The 19,401-nt window shown below is 35.2% G+C and overlaps 1 long non-coding RNA gene across 2 annotated transcripts in view; it reads right to left on the bottom strand.

Moving 5' to 3' along the window:
* The window catches only part of LOC128012025 (uncharacterized), a 45,577-nt gene extending 28,061 nt beyond the window's left edge, over positions 1-17,516 (bottom strand). For both annotated transcript variants that reach the window (XR_008182690.1, XR_008182689.1), the window contains exon 1: positions 17,271-17,516. This is a non-coding gene — a long non-coding RNA (uncharacterized LOC128012025). The remainder of the gene's footprint in view (positions 1-17,270) is intronic.
* Positions 17,517-19,401: the final 1,885 nt, after the last annotated feature.

Genomic DNA, 19,401 nt, shown 5'->3' with positions numbered 1-19,401 from the left:
TCTCTCTCTGTCATCTCTCCCAGTGCACAATGCTCTGCGAGGCGGCTGATAAGTCCAGCTCAGCTTGTCTCTGGAGCTCTGTAGGGAGCTAAAGATCCTTCAGCAGGCTATGACTTCCAGTCCTCAAGAGGTAATGTGGAAACTTTATGCAGTGGCAGCGTATATGCATAAGCAAAAGCACATTTAATACAATTCCCAGGTCAAAGAACCATCGTTTTGAACGTGTTCTCGAGAGAGGGAACATTTCATTATCAGCTGAGAGTGTCAAGTGATTGCTAACAAAATGATTGCACCAATCTAGTTTTCTAGGAGAGTGTGTAAAGTACAACCCTGATCAAAAGGCCGGCAAGTGCTTGTCTTGCTGTTGGACCAATATATCCATAGTGTTTTCAGTTAAACTTGCCCTGTAAAGATAGTCAAGCAACACCGTCACAGCCAAAAGTATATTTACTGGACATATGATGCATATAGCACTATACATACAGATATAAATATATACTGGTACATAAAAAACAGCAGATGCATGTACAGACTGTAATATCAACATGTCTAACCATCTTTCTGACCAATATAAAGACAGAAGAAGAAGAAAAATTAGCAGCACCCATATATGGATCAAAGCCTTTCATCAAGGTGGCGTTCTTGTCTTACGACAACTTTGATTCACTTTTTTTGATCCACTTCAAATGTTGAATATTATATGGTGCTATTTTTATTATTATTATATAAATACACACACACAGCCACAAACAATTAATAGGGATGTATCAAAATCTCATGATACAATATGGCAACTTGAAGTCCACAATATGATATTTGCTGTGATATAAAAAAGAAAAAGAAAGAAAGAAAGAAAGAAAGAAAGAAAGAAAGAAAGAAAGAAAGAAAGAAAGAAAGAAAGAAAAGATTTAAGTTTACAATTAAAGATACACACAGATGGGAAATCAAAAATTACCTGTATTACAGTGTATGATGTAGCTGACCATCAGTGTAAACAATGTGCAAAGTAATTAAACCAAAAAGTACACGATTTATAAAGTTATTGGCTTCTAAAGTAAGGAGTAGACTCTGAATCGCTGAAACGAGTCGTTATAGATTTCAAATCTATTGCCCATCTCTATGTACGTCACTAGGAACACTTTGCATAATAATCTCCACCTACCGTCTTGGGAGAAACGGAACTCTGACCTTTTTTGGCCATAAAAGAGGGTTCATTACCAACTTTATTTGGACCAACAAGCATCTCCGAATCACAATGCGAAGTATGATTATGAAGTTAAGTGTTTGTTTTCTCCCGAACGTATCAGTTTGTGTGCTGTCTGCAGCCTTTGTCTGCGCTGATCTTCATTTACAAACACGTCATTAAAATGAAGTGTAACTCCGTGAATACTCAACGAAGAGACATGAGAGAGATATCTATAGAAAGCTTGACATGTCTTCTTTAAAAATAAACAAGTGCTGCTAACAGATATTCTGTGATAAAGTAATTCATATGAAAACAATGTCTGTTTTTCACGTCTCCCTTCATTATATCTAATGTGACCACGCCCCCGCATTGAACGCGCTATTCAGATTCAAACTGAAGCGCGCGGCTTGAATACACACACAGAAGAAAAAGCTGCGAAACTGTTCAAGTTTTTTATTTTACTGTTTGCTTCGTGATGAGAGGAATAAGACATAATTCACCCCAAAAAGATGCTAAGACATTGTTTACCATGAAGTTGTGTGCGGAACAACCAATCAAAACTGACTATGTCAGTTGACCAATCAGAACATCGTATGAACGTCGTATCGTAATCTTTTGAACAGCTTCGCGCGACCCGTTTGGGGATCTCTGAGAATTGAGGTCATTTTAAAATTATATTTTGACAAAATTACAATGTTTTTTAACCTTGGATGGATTTAAACCTCTTGTACAGGACTTATAAACAGTGATAGGAAGCTTAGAATTTTTATCTTACTGGCTCTTTAAGAGCTCCAACGCATGTTTCTTAACTAAGAAAACTTGTGAATTGACTTGTACTCAATCCTCTTTTTATTTGCGGTATACTGTCACAGTCAAAATTACCTTCACACTCGTGTTTCAGGAAGGCAAACTAATTAGAATATAATAATACAATTAATAATTAAAACAAACAACAATGACAGTAGTAGCCATATGGTGTAAAATAAAAATAAAAAATTGGTTACACTTTATTTCGATAGTCCACTTTAGACATTGTACTGACTAGAAGTAACTTTGTAACTACATGTCAACTACATATCAACTACATCTCAGAAATTTGCAACTACATGTCTACTATCTTTCAGAGTAGACTGTTAGGGTAGGTTTAGGGTTAGTGTTAGGGGTAGGTTTTTGATTAGTATAAGTTGATAATAAGTTGACAAAGAAAGTGTTAGAAGATATTAAGCAGACAGTCTACTAATACTCTACTAACTGCGAGTTGACATGTAGTTGCAAAGTTACTTACTGCTAGTAGAATGTCTAAAGTGGACTATCAAAATAAAGTGTTACCAAAAAATTGATTGATAAGTGAAATGAAATATGAATAAAAAATATGAATTATTAGTAATTATCTCAAATCGGTCTGTTTAGCTAAGCCCTCAAAACACTTCTTATTTAGTGTTACAGTATTGATTTGATGTTTATATGATTTGTAGATTATATTTAATACTTTACACTGCATAAACATTTGCAATTAGTTAAAAAAAACATAACATTTCTTTTCAGGAGCACTTTAAAAGTGAGAACACCACCTAAGGAATGAATGAAACAGAAATTAACCTTCCTATTATGAAGTGATATATGATATATATTTATAAAATGTAAAGCCTTTGTAATGACTTAGTTTATTAAATGCATGCCATCTTTTTTGCCAAAATATTTAGAATTATAAACTTATCAAAATTTACAAGTAAAACAATATGTTTAAAGCATGATGCAATCAGGAAGCATAAGTCAAATGTCCTACTAGTCAAATGAAGTCAGCATCAACAATTCATCTTCGCACCACACAGAAGAGCACAGATGTGGCATTATAGACTTTAACATTCTTGTTATGAAATTTATTTTATTTTAATAAATAAATATTTTAAATAAAGTTTTGAAGATATAAATATTACACTGAAAATGACTCAATTTATACTTTAAAATGAAATTTAAACCACCAGTAGGTGGCAGTAAGTCACGGTCTTTGTCACTGAATCGTTCATTCAATTGATTCGTTCAAATAGCTGGTTGATTTAGGAACGAAGCAAGTGAATCTCTTTATGACTCACTAGATTTGTTTAAAAACACAGATTCATTCATAAATTAAACAGCGCTGTGTTTGCTTTAAGATACGCAGCAGCTCAGCTGTGATTTTTATGAAATTATTTTAGTTGAGGAAATAGAGCACAATAAGACAACAGTTTTCCAAAAATGTAAGTCACTTAATATTTAGTTACTTATGTATAAAATACAAATTTTATAAAACTGTTGTATAAATTAAATTTCACATTTGCAAACTCCCTTCATAATCCTTAATATTCTGTCAGTCGTCTTAGTTCATCGCAGTCACACAAACTTCTGTTTTAAATCACAGATGCTCTCTGCACTGCATACTGAATCTATTAATTTACATCATCTCTTTACTTTGTTATAATGAATAACTAAAACTGCAGTCAGCTTTCACAATCTGTGCTGTGAGGATTACGCGCACTATAGAGAAACATTTCCATTGGCTGCAGTCTGCAGGTATTATGGCCAATCACAAAAGACCATTGCGCAGCAGACCATAGACACAAATATCCCCCTACCTTTAGTCTATATCGTGCTAGGTTTATGTGCCGAACTGGGATCTTTTTCTTGGTCCTTTGAATGGGTAAAATAAAGCAATCATTTCCAAATAAACCTAACCAATTGGAAAACCAATTGTTGTTGTTGTTTTTTTTTCCTTTGGTGTAAGACTAGTAAGTGTAACTGTGAATCATATCTAGTTTATTTCAATAAATATCCCACATACAGCAATGTGTAAATTTGTTCTTTTGAAAATGCATTTCAATACAGTGACTGTCATCCAAACTGTTGCCATAGTTTACATGAGGAAAAACTGTGGTTGGTCTCTCAACGAGCCAATCTAACTGGCTTTTTCTCTCCAAGTGAGTGATTCTTGACAGGAAGGAGCTTCAATGCAGTTCCAACCTTATACCACTGCTATGTGAGCCAAGCTGAAATAAAGGGTACCTTACTGATTAAGCTGATTAAAAACTACAAAGGCAAGAACACCAAACAATGGCAACCCTTGCAAGAAACCAGCATCCAAAACACAACATATGCTGGTGACCACTTAAACGGGTGTTTTCAGCAGGGAAAGTACACATCTGCCGCACGAAGAGACTCAAAGCTGCCATGTCATCTTATTTAGCGTCTTACTTCTTGCTTGCATTCCTGTTTTCCAGCTTCCTCTTATATGTCTACTTACTGTCTTTGTGCGGATTTGTCCCTGAATTTCTTGACAGGAAAAATGATACTCGTTTTGAGTCTCGGGAGGCAACGTCAAGCAAAATTGCAAACAACTTTCAGAGTTCCGCCATAACACCAGCTGTAACACCTCAGTCTGATCTCCTATTAGACTGTCACCAGCTTGCACAGCCCAACAGACCAAACGGAGAGGAGTGGGACAGCTGTAGCAGCAGCCTAGCCGTTTAACACCTAGCTTTAGTGCTACACAGCATTGCCTTTTGAGTGCAGCAGCCAAGACTGTATACGGAAGGAGGGGGTGGTGACTCACATCACCGAGAACCTGTCGGGAATAGTTAAACACGACGCTCCATGCAAATAATAAGCACCGTTTGAATTTCTCTAAATATTTCCCTGGCTCTTGGGAGGAGAGAGCCGCAGGGAAGTTTTCCTCCTACTAAAGATGTTGACCTTTACAAATAGAGTTGCGTCTCAGCCAAGGCTGGCCTTCCTCGTACTCGACCGTTTTCTTTGCAGCAAGATTCTTTCATTTTATCATTTCAAATCATACCACTTCTTTTCTCTTATTCATATAGTCGCCCACAGCACTGCTTTGTTCTTTAATTTGAATTGGCAGCTTGTTCTGGAGAAGGGCAGAATTATTGTGGTAGGCTGATGCTTTTATTACTTTCTGAATGGCTTTAGCAATGTAAGGTCATGCAGATGTATGAGTACGTAAAACAAGTAATACACAAGACAGATATTGAAAGAAGAGCTATATATGGCTATAAGTCAGCATTCTGAGTGAAAAGAAAGAAATCTAAAAGTAATTAAAGTAGTCGATTTCACACATTGTTCTGTAGTTGACACAGAGATGATAAACGCATACTTTTCAAAAACTTGCACCTTCAATATTTATGTAAATTAACAGTAAAAACTTAAAAAGGTTTAAATGTCCCCCTTAGTCTCAAGTTTCCCCATGTTGTTCCCATTTCATTTCATTGTCAACTAGGACAAATAGAGTATATAAGAACCTCATTTGTGAATTTCCTTGAACTGGATACACCTGCCAACACAAATAGACACTTCGTGTGTAAACAAGCTCATACTCTCACATGCAGGCACTTATTAAGATCTCCTCCTCTACCTGCAGAGAAACACCCTTTGTGTGTCATACTCAATGGATATCTTTTCACTTGCTTTCTCAGACGCACACACAGAGTCGGTTGGCTCAGCGGGGAAACCTCATGCTGTGTGCTAAGGGACACGGGTGTTGTATTATACCAGGGGTGACAAATAAAAGCTGGCATACTAAGAGAAACGGCAGCTTATTTGGTATGTTAATGTGAGAGGGAGAAAGAAAACACAGGAGGCTGGCATGGAGCCCACGCAAGAGGGATCAATTCGCTCCAATTGGCTCCAGCCATCTTTGGTTTTCTCCAGACTCTCCCACTGGGAGAACTGCGGCATCCACCTGGGACTCCATCTCTCTTTACAGCACCTATTCTTCAACTTGGTTTTAAATCCCAGACGGCAGTGCGCAACACAAAGGAACTTTCGCAAAAGCGCAATGGTAGTTGCTAGCCCTGTTGTGCAACAGTCCACCAATCTTCCAGAAATGTACTGTTTTTACATGACTACCTAAATAATCGCAAGCTTTTTAATGCATTTTTAATAGACACAATAATTAGAAACAGCCCTGTCGGCCTTGGTATGTGATACAGATGCCCATTAATTAATCCAAGAGCAAAGAAATCCGTGAAGTGAGCCTCACAGTATAATGTTTGACAGATGCAAGAATGCCCCAAACCAAAAACATATTGAGAGGCATTTACATGAAAGTCCTTGGAAAAGTAATAAACCGCTGCATGGAGTTTTTAAGACTCTAGTAGAATCAAGTTGTGAAAGCCCTGGGCAGTTTTGACGTACAGCTGAATAGCTGTCTTAGATAATCCCTGGATTCTCAACCGATCAATTGCAAAAATAAAAGAATAATATTTTAATTAATAAGGCTTGCTAAAGCAAGCATCACTATTACCTAACACTTTGTGTTTTGGGGATTTGAATGAACTCCTAATCCTAAGTATATTAAACTTTAGAGCGTAACTCATCCCGTATTGCTCATGCAACGGATAAGAATGATACCTCAAAGCGGTGTGCCATTACTTTTTAGAATGATTTTTACTAGGAAAACCACAAAACAGGTCTAAAAACCTCTAGACTTGAGGTGCAGTCACATTCACTGCAGGTGAAAACCACATAGATTTAGCTCATCGTGTGAACTCTCTGCTTGACTAACAGAAAGGTTTGAACGAGACTTCAGTTTGAGCAGTGCTTCATAAAATCAATACTATTGACAATGTCTTCCACAGGACATGAAATGTTGATAATGTGATCACACCTTTATACGAAAAGATGCACCTTTGTACCTTATTTACACCAAATTGTTACCTTAAAGGTAAATATCAGTACCTTTTTTATAGGTTACCACCCCAGTGACAGCTATTTTTCTGAGTGTGTATGGAGACTTTTTGACTAGGGATATTATGTAACCACCTAAAACCAGCCATTACACTTAGCAACCACCACAACATGCACTATACTTCAGATAATACAAAAATATAGTTTATTACTGTATATGCAAGTCTGAATAAGTGCTTTATCATTGTGCTTTATTCGCTATCATTGTGCTTTATTTGCTATGACAATCATCTTATGTTTACAATTAAACAAAATTCATAGGCAAAAATGTTCTTTCACCAGCCTAGTCATGAGCAAGTGATGAAACAAAGATGTTCAAAAGCAGACAATGCAAACAGTATTATTCATCTCTGTCCTTGAGACCGCTTACATCTTCACAAGGTTTGTCACTTTGCGATGTAGCTGGTGTGTATTTGAGCACAAAAGAAGCCTTTTAACATTAGCAAGCCAAACATGCCGCTCTGACTGCAGTGAACTGAAATGAAATGGTTGTGCAAACAAGCTTCAGGAAAAATATTTAGCAGATTGAATGAGAAAGATGCATAAATTTATGTTAACTACTAGCTATTTTCATGCCAAGTGTAAAAATTGAACAACTTGCATGAGAATGATAAATAAATCTGATGTTAACACCTACTTTTCATGCCAAGTTAATTTTAGGTAATATAATAGTTTTCACAATCCAAAAAAACTGGACACCAAAGTGTACCAAACAGCTCGTATGGATTTCAGAAACCCACGCCAACTTCTCGTGGGCCAATGGCTCATGCACCTCATCACAGCAGGCCAAGCACCCCTATAAACGATACACAATCAGGTTAAAGCCTATTAGACATGCATTAGTTACTCACTCACTCACACACGCACCGTACTCTGTGTCTAAAGGAGGGGTGCAACACACACCTGAGGAGAGATTGTTGGGGCTAACGGCAAGATCCACACGATGACAGAGTGTCAATACAAAGCAATTTAAGGGCGCATGAGAAATCGACCCCCCAGATAACAGGCAATTTCTCTGCTCCGATGACTCCTGTGGACAGCCAAATAACCACAAAAACGAGAAGAGAAAGAGGGAGTCTACTGCTGAGAAGCTGTGATTTGGATCACGTTGCACTGGTTACTATTGCACATTCACTGGTGGCTTCTCCATGCCCCCTCTCACTCTCTTTGTCTGTCTAGTTCTCTTTTATTTTCTGTCCATCTCTGCCTTAAACACATTCACACACACACACACACACACACACGTTCAGCTCACCACTCCAACTCACCAATCTTAAGCCTTAAAAAAGTAGCTTTAAAACAAGTTGGAAAACTTGAGGATTTGTCTCAAGTTCAATTAAAAAAGTTTGCCAAAGTTTGGGTTGCTCATGATGTGATTTGGGCACATATGCATTGTTTAGACACCATTCTATTCTACTTTTTAAGAAATAACAAATAATACAGTTATGTATACGGTGTACTGTGAGAAATACTGTATACTATGCAATATTCTCAAATTGACCATCTGTTGCTATATTGACATCAATAATAATTACGATGTCAACATTAAACTAAATGATGATTCATGTAAATGGTCTTGCTAATCATGGGGAAAAGTAGCTTGATACAGGAAATATTATGTTTTGAATATAGATTTTTTTTTTTTTACAAAAACTGCTTAAAGTGGTGTGAGACTTTTTTTTAATCGATGGGCGATTTTCATTTAACTTCTTTTGGACTGATGCATGCAAAACCTGCCAAAATAGGCATTATACAGCTTAAAAGCTCAAAGAACATTTTTAATATAAGTCATACTTCAGGGTGAGTAATTTATGGGCTAATTTTCATTTTTGGGTTAACTAATGCTTTAAGCTTTTAGCTTTATATAAAGAGATTGTATTTACAAGACACGGATTAAAGTGCTTGGTTCGTATGTATTTGTTTTATGATGCTTTAATGCACTTACTAGAGGTTTTTGTTACCTTGACTTTCAAAAGATCTGAAATGGTGTTTTGAAGATTAACTATAGCCTTATGGGTTTGAAATACAGTAATATTATATTAGAGGTCACTAGTGTTAAGTGTTTTGGAGAGCTTTGCATGTTGAAATGCAGGGGATAACTAACCATTTACCAGCTAAAATGTAACCTTTTTACATTCAAAACAAGTAGGCAGTATACTATGAAGCATAGTATTAGTATAGAAGTAGTATTCCCTTCCAAACATGTACATTTGAAGCCTTGACTCATATGTAAAAGTAAATTAAGAGATAATCAGATGAATGAATAGGAAGGCATTGGCCAACAACCCCACACTAAAGACTGTAAAATGCAGGAATGCAGAATAGTTATACAATTACCACATTATATTTCCTTATAAAATGCTCTATTATTCAGAGCATGCTACGGTCATGGAAAGCCATCATTCAAGAATTGTTTTTGTTAGTGCTCTCAGAGACCTGCCTGCTAACAGGGAGTATAGCTTAAAGACTGACACTTCCTGCAGGCAGTGTTTGGTAATAGGGTGGGTTGTCAATCACAATCACTTTCGTGAAGACAGCAAGTCTATATATTCTCAATGTTTGGCTGAGAGCGAGGTTATGGAAAACTTTTACAGATTTATAGATTTATGACTCAGAACACATTAATTTTTCAGAGATGCAGGATGTATTGAAGGCATACCAGGGATGGGTGTTCTTTCAGTCATTTTCATGCATTATCAATTCATGGAGGCAATGATTTGTTTAAGCATTCAAAGAATTTGTTAAAGTCCTTCTGAAAGACATTCTCTTACTGGACCATTTCCTATTATATATATATATATATATATATATATATATATATATATTTGTAAATAGTGAAGCTTAAAATAAATTATATAGTTGTATTTAAATGTATAATTATAAAAAATAAATATAAAATAATAATAATATAAAAGAAATATAATACTATAACATTTCAGGGGCAAGAGAATATCAAATTTTCAAGTAACTTAAATTATGCTTTATTTTTATTTATTTTTTTCATTTTATCTTATTTTATTTACTTATTTTTTGGAACTGTAAATTGATTTACTTGATTACTTTTCAAATGTGTTATGTTCCTACATGTATTTGTGGAGATATGTTTATTTTTTAATAAAAATGTATTTAAAGAAATGGACTTTAAAACATTTTAGCAAATATTTTATGTATACGGTGAAATCTGTTTATAAATATGTATAAATATAGAGAGATGAAACTCTAGATGGCACAGTCCGATAGGTCTAACTCAGTCTGACCTAATGACATAATTATCACATGGCATAGCTGATTGGTTCTCTCTTGTATTGGAAGCCAATGAGCCTGCTGTTTAACATTCGAATATATGACTAGTTATACTGGTAGCTGTTGCAGCTTGCTTCAGAAACCCTCCACCTTCCCCAGCTCCACCTGTATAGATCTGCTACAAGGTGATTCATGTATGCTATATGGGGGTTATTTCATGTATACAGTATTTGCAGCAGCAGTATTCCTTACATGCTCACAGCAGTATGTTGTGGATGTATTGGCAGTAGCAAGTCTTGGTACTTGCTCTGCAGCAGCGTAGAAGATTTATTCTGTCAAGACCAAATACATTAACATTGTCATGTACATAACCATGCCAATCCCTCCGAAAGTTCTCATGACAAATGTATACACACATGCACAAATAAAAGTCCTTTTTGTCGTATTTTTTTAATCTCTAGTTAGTTGATTTTAGCTGTGTGGTGAAGAATAATGTGTGAAGAGCCAACATGCATGACATGGCAATGCTTTTACAGACCTTTGTTGTTAACCTTTCTGAAGTTAGAGTCTGAAAAAGAATCTATCTTTAGCTTGAGAGGTGTAAAATGTAAAACCTGATATCACACATTTTCTATTAGCCAAATGAATACATGAACAACTAAAGAAAAGAAGCGCATTGTTATTATTCGCAATGTCTAATATAATATTGTGGGTCATATCTAGTGGGCTTGATTAAGGTGGTGAAGTGTTACTCTAAGATACAATGTGGGTGCCAGAGAAATAAAAGAGGCTGGCATGAAAGATGAAATTAAAGGACGTTTCTGTACCTGTAATTGCAGGAGTGAGACATGTGAGTAAGAGGGACACTGATGAGTGTGGACTTGCTTTGAGAAATACATCATTAAGAAGCCTCTGACACACTCACATCCTCTAAAGCATATCAAACACAGGGTTCTAAGTTCCTCGGCTCTCTTGACCAACTAAAACTCCCCAAACCCCGTCAGAACTGTCATTAGAGCACCATACTAGCAGAGCGTTAAACTTACAACCATCAGAAAGAAAAGTTTGCAGTTAATCCTTTTAACACATGTGAAAGGTGTAGAGAGATCACAAGCCGTGGTATGAACCCCCCCCCCCCCCCCTTTTAATTTTATTTATTTATTGCTTTTTTGCTAAGGCTATGTTACGTTCACATCTAACAACTTATAATCACATAATCACAAAGGAAATGACAAGTGAATAGGTGCGAGATCAGGATGAGATAACCATAGAAACACACGTAACATTGTCCCTTCATTGCTAGCTGCTTTATTTAAAGATACTTTATGAAATAATATGTCCTGACATGATGAGCAAAATGTTGATCTTTATCCATGAAAACTCAATATTACATGAGCCATGGTGTTTCTTATTTTAAAAAAGGTCTGAATGTTTTTAAAGCAAAATGTGGGATGTTCAAGATTGTTTTGCATGATTTTGTAGTTTTTTTGTTTGTTCGTTTGTTTTTTTACAGCATTTTACAATTTGAAAAACTTCAATACATTTTATACAAACATAGGCCTATTGATTTTTACTATATTTTAATGTGGTTTTAATAAACTTTCCTTAAAAAAAAACATTGTTGTCCAAGTCATTTACCTGAAGATACTGTACAATTTGCTCTCTTTGTGTATATTCAAATTTGAAAAGTGCTGGTGCTCCCTGCGTCTACTCCATTGCTGTTTTAGTTCAACAACAGACTCTAAAGTCAGTGTAAAAAGTAGAGCTGGGACTGTGTGACTGATCTTATTACCAAACTACAGATAATGCTTTTATTAAGCGGTGCGCATAGTTACCATTTAGCCTGTGAAAGCCTGACATATGCTCTGGCATTCTAAACTCCAGAGACGCCCTCAACTGCATGCAGTAATTGTGCTTTTCATTCTTAATGATCTGCAAACCTTATAGTGCAGAGCCCCCCCCCCCCCCCCCCCCACATTTCGCCTTCAGAAAGTTTGACCAAAACTGGCCAAGTTAACTGCCCGAGGATGTCTGTAATTGGAAAGTTCAAACTACAAATCTAAAGTCTCTCTGCAAAATGGTTTTGAATTTCTCAGCCTTTCTAGATTAACTGCAGCTGTATTAGAGTATTTACAAAGTTATTAAATATGTAAGTTTCTTAGTATAATAGCAGAAAAATATTTTTATTATTTTTTTTTTATTATTATTAAACGCTGTAGCTATGCAATTATGTTGTGAAAGATGTTTGATTATGTGACATTGTATAAGTGAGAGTGAGATGCTTTTTTATTATTTCATTTTATTTATATTTTATGGTAAGTGGGGTTTTCATACCTGATAGTCTACATGACCTTGAATGCGGTTTATTCACTATTAAGTGGGTTTGTACTAGCATTGCTAGGTACTGTACCTTTAGCATTCAGTCCGTAACCACAGAATTCTGTAACTGGTCTTCCTTTTTGAACTGTGAAATATCCCCATCCTCCAAATTTCACAAAGTTTTGAAGTGTACCTCCGTTCCTTTAATGAGGAACAAGTTGTCAGTGAGAGCCAGGAGCTGTTCATTTCACAGATGTCAAACCTCTTCCTTCATCAGCATGATCTGCCCAAACTCAAAGCTATTCGCATAAAACCACTTTAAAATTAAAATAGTGAAACAGCTCAAACCATTGCCTTCAACAACTATTAACAACTGTAGGGTCATAGGCCTTTAGAAAGATTTGGTCGGTCTAGAATTTAACCCTAACAGAAGCTATATGGTTAGAATGGAACACTCTTATTCTTTAAAAATATCTACTGTGAATGCAGACATTATTTGATGATCGAATACCAATGTAATATTGTTGTCTTCCAAGCTCCGAGTGGCACCATATTCTTGAAAATATTAATAGCTATTTTACATTTTTTATTCAAATTTGTATTTAAAATTCCAGTCAAATCATGAGTCACATCAGTTGAGCGGTCTGTTATAAAATTTGCATGTTGTGCACAGTACTCATACTACATATGAGTCTCTGGACCCATTCGTATTACTACACTGCATCACTGTTCATTTGCATAAAGAGACTTTGCTCATTTATTTGCTGTTGTTCTTTTTGCCTCAAATCACCAATTCTAAAAATTAAATAACTAAAATTACTGTAGGTGTATCACAATTATTCAAAGCTGACAAGATGGGGTTTTAAAGGGAAAGCTCACACAAAAATTTGAATTCTATCATTCATTGCTTATCCTCATGTCATTCCAAACCTAAAAGACCTTTGTTCATCTTAAGAAAACAAATTAAGATATTTTTGATGAAATCTGAGAGCTTTCTGACCCTTCGTAGACAGAAATGTACTACCAGGTTCAAGGCCTAAAAAGATAGTAAGGACATCTTTAAAATAGTCCATGTGACCTCACTGATTCAACTGTAATCTTATAAAGCTACGAGAATGCTTTCTGTGCACCATGAAAACAAAATTAACAACTTTATTCAGCAATGTCTTCTCTTCCACATCAGTGCTTGAGAGTACCGCTATCTTTGCGTTTTTTATTTTCTTTTTCTGGTGCTATACGACTACAGAGAAAAAAATAAATAAAAAAGGTAGGAAAACTTCTATACCCACAGCCTCGATCAGACTATCTGTGAGTTGGGATACAAAAATGCTGAAGCATGATTTGTAGTTTTGGGGTGGTACAAAGCCCACCAGATGATGCATTGTATGTCATTACGTAGTATTTTACTGTCAAATAAACAAGAAAAATAATACACATTGTTGCTTACACTACCCACACTTTAACAATACAAAGCTGGTGGAAAACTGACTTAGTCTTTAATTAACCAAACAAATGATGTGCGTAATGTTGGACACGTAAGTCACAGTCACATTAGACTTTGAGCATGCAAAATTTCTACACACTCTGCAAAAACTGTAATATGACATCAGACTCTGTGGCATCTTGTTAAAAAGACATGATTTAACATCTACTCGACTTTACAGCAATGCGGCAATTTTTCAGATTCAAAGTCGACTTTCTTTGAATTCAGCTTAGACATCATGCAAAACTTCTACTGCTCAAACAGCTTCATGTGATATGAATTTTCAGGTCAAAGTTCACCAAACCTGAACTAGGAATGTAGCAAAATTTGCATGATCTTGTGTTTCCTGTCTCCCACAATCACGCGTGTATGAATGGAAGTCAATGGACTTGAAATTGTGGCCAGCCCTTTAATGCACTCAACTGTTGCAGCTTTTCTGAACTCTGATGCTGAATGACAAAAAAAAACTACTCTAGACATAAGAGTACATAGTGCAACAAATTCTGGCTTTCTCGCAAGAAATTGCTAAAAGTGCTAGCGCTCCTCCTAATATATATATACACATACATACATACATACACACACACACACCAACCATGACTGTTCTCCATGCGTGGATTACAAAACCAGAGTGCACATATAGCAGTCAAGTATGAACTAAAACAATCAACAGCACAGAAACTAAACAGTCAAAGTGTGAACGCCCAATGAGTCATAATAGCAAACTACCATGACACGGTTTCAAGAGATGCATTTTTACAAAATGAGCTCAACATTAGATTCATAGCATTGTTAAAGCCACATAAATACCAGGCTGTCAGGAAGCTGAACTCCCTCCCGAACCTGCCCCCCCCTCCCCTCTTCTTCTTCCCCAGGCACCATTGAACTATGAACCCCCCCCTCCACACAGATTAATTATTATATGATGGCATGAACTAGTCACTTGTGCAAGCATTGTCCTGCTCACTACCTCATTCGGCATGGAACTGACGTCATTCCACTACCTCACCAGTCAGTTAAATAAAATAACTGCTCTTGGTCACCTGTCACTTTAATCAGACTTAAGATATTTTTAATAAGTGATTTTTTTTGCACTAAAAAATCTTTTAACTGCACTGTTGTTCACTTCATTGATTTGCACTATATCTGTCATTTGCCTTGCGCTGCTTTATTTAACTTTATTTTTAATTTTATTATATGTCTTTTTTTTATATCATTCCCTTATTGTATAGTTGTTTCTACATTTTTATATTTGATCTAGTTATTTTTTTAGGCTTTAATGTAAATGTTAACTGTATGCACCGGGGTCTGAGAGTAACGCAATTTCGATTCTCTGTATGTATGTACTGTACATGTGGAAATTGACAATAAAGCAGACTTGAACTTGAATACAGTTAACAAGAAGCAGTAGTTTGTAATCCTATAAAAAAAGAAAAGCTCTTTGTGTTTCAGCATATTGTTGATGTTTTATTCCCAAAGGCTTCCCTTAACACATCATCTGTCTCTGTCTGCTTAGAAATAGAAACACATCCTCGATATAAAAAAGACTGACTTTTAAGACAGACACATTTTAATATATATAAAAAGATATAAAAATACAGTAGAAATTCACTATCTTTACATGCTCTCAAACTGAAAAAAAAAGAATAAATCTGTTAACCAATCAAGAGCAGTTACAAAAACAAGACCTGCATTAGATCTCACACAAAGACACAACACATACCGAAGCTATCATTTGGGTTTCTACAAGCTCTCTGACAGCACAGAGCTAATGACTGTCAGATTCACAAGCTAATTGTTCTTTAAAGTGGTTGTTTTTAATGAATCAATAGAACCGATTTGCAAATTGGCCTGCATCAAACTCAGGCGTTATCAATCGGTCAGATTACGGAGTTAATAACACTCTCACACGCTGAATCGAAAGTCATCACTTCTGGTAACGCCAAACTGATCCCAAGAGAAAAGAAGATTGCTTTTAATAATAATTGATTGGTATCAAATAATAACTTGCTATTGACATGTTAAAATAAGACTTTTTTTGGTTCTCACAACCAGAAAAATCCTTGCAGAAACTTTGCAGAGTCTTTTTCATGGTACAAAACGCTGAATTATACTCCAATTACAGTCAGCACCCTAATGGATATAACCTAAAAAAAAGTTTTCAAAACTAAAAAGTAAAAATGGACGGATTTGATCCAACAAAATTAAGTTGCCAGATCAAATCTTTATCCACTGCAAAACCAACAACCAAAAACAACACCACCTTGAACATTTCAGTCCTGTAACCTTAGTATGCTACGATTTAGGCTACCCTACATAAAACATGGATTTCCTCAGTTTTTTGATCGTTGCAAAAGTATTGTGTTTGATTTACAACAGTCACATTTTCTTATTTTCCCTGAAACATAATTCACATACAGTACACACTAAGAAATTAAGTCAAATATGCAGTATTTATGTTAAAAACACAATGGGGTTGTTCTATAATTGCAGTTTCATTTCCACCTGATTTTTTCTTGTTGAAAATCAATTTCATGAATAATATATTACACCTATGGTGCATGGTGCAATATTCATCATCTTCCTTCTCATTTTATACAAGGTCATACTAACTGTATAAGTGTAGGATTAAATATATATTTTACCACAGGCTGCTATTTTGTCGATGTGTCATAGAAACCAGTAACACTAACACAAACTAACTGCTGATGATTGTTTAAGATGGAGGACACCATTACAAAACACAGCACTGCCATTTCATAATGGACATTCAAAAGCATACATATTCAGATAAAAACAGATAGAAACCTTCAGTAGATACTCCACTCCCCACACATGATCTTTCACTTCAGGAAGTGTTTCTCATTAAAGTCATTTACATACACTATATCAAAATAATCATAATTTTGAAACAATTATTTTTTAATGCATACCTAAACATACCTAGTTAGAGAACAGGCACATTGTCAACAATTTTCGAAATCTAAATAGTTAAATGTTCCAGTTTACAGTTGAAAGCATTATATAAACTATATATTTTTTATGGGTATGTGCATTGAATTTTTGCCATCTAAAAGTGATTTACAGCATCTGTCACCCCATAACTTTATTATGAATCAGCATCCAAGTGATCCAACAGCATTTAACATCAAATTTCAAATAACAACACTGCCAATCTAGGCAATGTTGTTAGCTATGCTCATAGGTAGATGCAAACTCAATTAACCAGTTCTTTTGAACATTATGTAACAAAATGATTCTCAACAGGCCACAAGCAAGGTATAAAGAATAAGAATAACTCACCATCATTTCTTTCCTAAATGCCACATGCAAGGATTGCTAAGGATCAGTTGGAGGCCCAGCCAGTGTGATTCTGTCAACTGCAAACAAGACTTCCTGCTATAAAGGTTTAAACGTCCTGTTTGTAGTCCATTGTTAGAGAACTCAAATCTAACCGTGCAAAAGGCTATAAAACTGTTGACAAACATTACAAGATCCACATCTGGCTACTTTTGACATCCAGTCAGTTTGAGTAGGCCTATATTTCTAATTTTCATGCTGTTGTAGGTGCTAGGAAAAGGATTTCATATGTTTATGACTTTTAACTGTGATCTAACTAGACCATAATCAGATCCAGATGCAGTTTTTGAAATGTCCTGTCAAAACTGCACGCATAATTAACAAAAAAGCTAAATAAACATGCCCGTATCATTTATGTCAATTTCTGGCCAACAGATTCTCTTGACATTCGAATCTGCAAACAGTTTCTAATTCATTTACATCTCTTATTTATAAGTAGAACATTTGATTCATAAGGTGACTCAAAAGCCTATGGGATGGTGTGTTGAAAAAAAAAAATCAATAAAATATCACTGGGCTTCATTTCATTGGACTAGGTCATCCCAAGGGGAAACTAGGTAGTTTGCCAATAACTAAATCATTGATCTCCTAAGGTTACAGTGAACTTAGAGGGGAATAGCCTTATTTGCATGTAAGCGAATACCTAAGTGATCCAAATTAAACAGACCCGGCCAGTCTGATTAGATTCAAGGGCTTTTGACAATAGGTGGAAAATGACAAATGCAAAATACTTTGACTGTAGCACTTCCATTCTGTCATGCAGTTTTCAAGTAACTTCAATTTTGTGAAATGGAAACTGACCTTATTAAGTTTCTTACTGGATGTTTCTTCCTTTGGTTACGTTATTTAGGCCATGCCGGTTTTTAGTTTGTGTAACCCTAACCAATAGCCAAAATAGCTGTTTAGGCCTCGTCTGACTCCAACTTGGTCTGACTCCATTCTGATCTGTATCTTTTTTTATCGAATACTCTTTCACACTCAGAAATAAATCATATTGCTTTATATTGTTTTTGTTTTTATTTATATTTTATTATTGATATTTGTATTTTTTTATGTTTTATTATTTTATTTTTATGTACATATTCAGAAATCTTAGTGCTGCCAAACGATTAATCGCGATGAATCATCCAAAATAAAGGTTTTCATTTACATTATATATGTGTGTGTACTGTGTATATTTATTATGTATAAATAAATTGACACACATTTATGTATTATATTTCAGAAAAATATGTTATGTTTATGTATTAAATATATTTATATATAATATAAATTCTATATATATATATATAATATAAATTCTATATATATATAATATAAATTCTATATATATAATATAAATTATATATATATATATATATATATATATATATATATATATATATATATATATATATATATATTATAAAATCACATTACATTTTACAACTATTTTGTGTTGCTATTTTAAATACCTTTTCAACTCCAAAATACCTCTACACAGTTGTATAACAGAACAGTGACGATGATAATTTCATTCAATTTCAAGTAACATTATCTCACTAAATATCCTGTTTCACTCAGAAATATCATATTATGGAGCATTATGGATTGCTAATGCCAATTCATGCTGCATTTAAGGAGGCTAATAAGCTAGTTTGAGTGATTCAGGTGCATGCTTAGAGATCATATGTGATTGCATTACTATTTAAAGTAATGATTTATGTATTTTAAAACAGGTCAGCTTTCCTGAAATAACATTGTTAATTTTCCATGCTCCTGTTCCCGTACTTTAAAGCGCACACGTACAGCCACTCTCCCTCGCTGTCACATTTTTTCAGCACATTGAAGAAAAGTCTGATGCTTTCACGGATCATCAAAACCCACCTTTACTCGACAGAGGAGAACTGACATTTATCAACGTATGACCATCTATTAGGTGCAAAATCACTGCACACATGAGTCCTTTACTAGAGGACGTTCTGTCCTCGGTTCGCCGTGATCTTCCTGTCCCACTGGGCATCCCTGCCATATAGTGATGAATAAGCCCTGGGATAATGAGAGGACATACAATGTAGGGCAGGCAGACACTGCT

This window comes from Carassius gibelio, chromosome B23, assembly GCF_023724105.1.
Source record: "Carassius gibelio isolate Cgi1373 ecotype wild population from Czech Republic chromosome B23, carGib1.2-hapl.c, whole genome shotgun sequence".
In the NCBI taxonomy this organism is placed as follows: domain Eukaryota; kingdom Metazoa; phylum Chordata; class Actinopteri; order Cypriniformes; family Cyprinidae; genus Carassius; species Carassius gibelio.
This window is presented reverse-complemented; position numbering and strand designations above follow the sequence as displayed.